Raw genomic sequence first — 4,100 nt, forward strand, 5'->3', positions numbered from 1 at the left:
AAGTTTGAACTTGTAGATTAGTGTACCAGATAAGTTACTAATGAGACAAAAACAAACAAAGTAGGTTTCACGTTTATACATAACTTATTTTGGTGAACTACTCTAATACATTAGCATGTATTGTAGTGCCAACTACATAATAAAATCACTTTCAAAACATATGTCCATGTAGCATGCCTATTGTATTGTCTAGTTCCTCACATTCATTGACATGTAAGGATAAAGAGACATGGTTTAAAGTAGGATGAACATAGTATGACATCATTCATATCATGGGCAAACAGATATAAAACAAACAGGTTATTGTATCATTGTGCGGGCACGTGAACATCACAACTAGATTACAGATCAAGACTAATAGAATATCCTTCATCTCTTTTAAACCGTGTAAGGTGAAATGATACGTTAAGACAACTGTGTATAAAAGTGAACAGAGTAACTGACATTGGCTGCAAACCAAGCAGTTAAATGAACATGTCAAAGTAACAAGTAGTTCAAAGGCAGGAGGAGTAAGGACTTAAAATAGCGGCTTGAACTGGTGTGCTCATGCCCTTCATCTTGCTGGTGTGGCAATCCTTGAAGATTTGCACTGCATTCGGTTCAGGTTCTTTTCGGTCGCACGGGCTTTCCTCTGTATTTGGAAGAAGTCAATATAGATACGATAATATGGCACAGAAAAAAGAAGGAAGTAGCAGGTATTTACAAGAGCCTTGCAGTGTGCAATATAGCAACGAGATCCTGTTTTCTGTTGGAATTTCACTTTAGAATGGTTGGTCTTGTTCTTCCAACAGTTAGCCTAGAAGAAGATACACTTGTAAGGCACATACGTAAATACAAGTTCAATATGTGAACTGATCAAATACATATACCCTACCTGATACTTTGGATCAGACCAGTGTTTAACAAGGGATGTCCAGTCTTCATCTGTAATATATTCCACTGGAGATGTTTGGGTGATTTCATTGTTAGCCTTGCCTTCAAAGTGAGTTTTTCTAAGGTGATACCGATACTATCACAGAGCAGACTGAAAAACATGAGTGCATGCTTGTTTAGTTGCATCATCTTTCGGATCCAACTTGAACCTCATCTGTTGAAAAAAGAATGTGAGTCTTATCAGGAGGAAGCTAGAAAGTATGGGACAGAGCAAGACAATATTACAAATTGCGGTGAATAACATTACTTACGGTTAAATGGTCAAGGAAGGTGTTAAACTCGGCATCGTCTTTCTCATTCATGTACTGGATCCACGTTGGGAGGATACGTGCATGACACCAAATGACAACGGCTGCCTCTGATACTAACTTGGCTGACTTTGTAGCATCATGTGGCCTTTTTAAACCTGGCTCAAAATGGATCTCCATTCTTCCTCCTTTAGATTTTGTTAATCTGTCAAGCATTATCCATAATGTCTGTTTTCCGATTGCGCCGTGGTGCTAGTTCAACAATGAATATGGAATGTGTTAGTGCACATCAAACTATGAGAGTACATATAAAGGAGCATGGAACTGCAACTTGACTCGGTCAGGTACCGTCTTGGTGTTGATGCTCATGAGGTTCATCTGATCTTGCCAAGTCCTGTTGTGTTAGCAGTGCTTCGGAAGTAGTGTTAGGTGTGAAGGCAGCTTCGGAACTGGCAGCTGCGGAGCAAACGAAGGAGTAACTTTTTGAGATGCCGGTACAGTTGAAGCGGATGCTGCAGCTGGTGGAGCAGGTGATACTATGTTTGTAGATTTAGCCGGTCGACTTGGTCTTTCTACTGCACTATAAGTACCAACAGAATCTCGAGGGCAGATCCTTTTCCGCCGCACCCGACGAGTAACACCATTCCCTACTATATTCTTTTCCTTGCTCCTTTTTGACTTTGCCATGTCAAGCGTACCCACAACACAAAAGAATAAAATCGCTCTTCAGAGCTCATTGATGCATGATACAGACAAGCAATACTTTGATGTAAGACAACCGTATGAGGATGGAATATGTAAGAAAAACAGGACGGCGTGACATATTCACAGCTACGATGTGTAAACTAAGCAGAAGGATTTTCAAGAAAATAGAAGTAATGCAAGCTAGACACCATATGAAAGATGCAACCAATATCACTCTGCCAAGTTAAAAGTGTCTTGTCATAAGTGGCATTTCGAAAAATTAGAAGCAGTACAACCTAGAAATCAATGCAAGATGCAACCACTATCAATCTGCCATGTTAAAAGCGTCCCATCATGAGTGACTGATGCGGGATACACAACTGCAGTACTTTGATGTAAGCACATGGTATGATAGATAGATGCAGTGTATTCTAGACACAGAAAGGCATGTCATATGCACATGTATAACGTATATACTCAGCAGGTGCAATTTAATCAAAATAGAAGAAATATAGGCTAGACAACATATGCAACATTAAACCAATTATCACACTATCAACTTAGAGCAAGCACCTACGGTGGTGGAGTACAGGAGATGAACTCATCATGAAGACTTGGGACTTCAACTTCATTAGTAGTAGCAGTGGCAAATCTAGAGAGTCTTTGTTTGCATCAGTCCAGAGGACCACCAACATCCCCTACCTTACTCTTTTCCTTCCTATTTTCTGATATTGCCTTATGAAGTCAAAACCACAAGAAGATGAATAAAATTAGCTCTGCATACCTGGTTGATGCATGATACAGAGAACACTACTTTGATGTAAGGCAAGCGCAGGATAGGAGGATGTAATATATACAAAAAAAGACAGCATTGCATATTCACACATACGTTAGGAGGATGGAATATGTATGAAAAACATTAAGCAGAAGGCATTTCAACAAAATTATAAGAAAAGAAAGCTAGGCACCATATGAACATGCAACCAATATCACTCTATCAGGTAAAAAGTGTCTCGTCGTAAGGGCCATTTCAAGAAATTAGAAGCAGTAGAAGCTACAAGACAATGCAAGATGCAACCGACATCACACTCCGAAGTTAAATGTGTCTTATGGGTAAGTGATCATTGCAGGTATAAGTTGTAAGCTACGCAGATGCAATTCAACAAAATCAGAAGCAATACAAACTAGACATCATACCGAACACGCAACCACATATAACAGTTCCAAGTTAGAGCAAGCACCTATGATGGTGGAGTAGGGGATATGTGCTCATCATCTACACAGCTACATTGACTGTCCATCCTTGTGTTGTCTTGCGAATCTTGTTGGGAGGATGGCGGAGTAGAATCTGTAGAGACTCTCTATTTGAGTTACTCCGAAGGACCACCATCATCCACTGCCAGACTAATTTCCTTCAGCCATATTGATTTTGCATTGTGAAGTCAAACCGATAAGAAAAAGAAATAAAATTTGCTCTTAAGAACTCATTCATGCATGATACTGACAAACACTACTCGGATGAAAGGCAAACACATGATACAAGGATGGAATATGTATGAAAAACAGGACGGCGTGACATATTCACACCTATGATGTGGTAACTAAGCAGAAGGCATTTCAACAAAATAGAAGCACTGCAAGCTAGACACCATATGAAAGATGCAACCAATATCACTCTGCCAAGTTCAAACTGTCTGGCGTTTCAACAAATTATAAGCAGTACATGCTAGAAATCATATGCAAGACACAACCAATATCACAGTGGTGACTTAAAGCTGCCTTATCATAAGTGACTAATGCGGGATATGCTAAAATAGTAGTCTGATGTAAGAACATGGTGCGATCAGATATAGTATGTTCTAGAAACAGGAACACGTGTCATATTCACAGGCATTATGTGTAAATTAAGCAGATGCAATTCAACAAAGTTAGAAGCAATACAAGCTAGACATCATACGCAACATGCAACCACATATAATAGTGCCAAGTTAGAGCAAGCACCTGTGATGGTGGAGTAGGGGAGATGTGCTCATCATCTACATAGCTACGTTGACTGTCTAGCCTTGCGTTGTCTTGCGAATCTTGTTGGGAGGATGGTGGAGTAGAATCTGTAGAGACCCTCCGTTTCAGTTGCTCTGAAGGAACACCATCATCCAATGCCTTACCAATTTCCTTCCGCTTTACTGATTTTGCATTGTGAGGTCAAACCGACAAGAAAAAGGAATAAAATTCACT

Source organism: Aegilops tauschii, chromosome 3, assembly GCF_002575655.3.
Source record: "Aegilops tauschii subsp. strangulata cultivar AL8/78 chromosome 3, Aet v6.0, whole genome shotgun sequence".
Lineage (NCBI taxonomy): Eukaryota > Viridiplantae > Streptophyta > Magnoliopsida > Poales > Poaceae > Aegilops > Aegilops tauschii.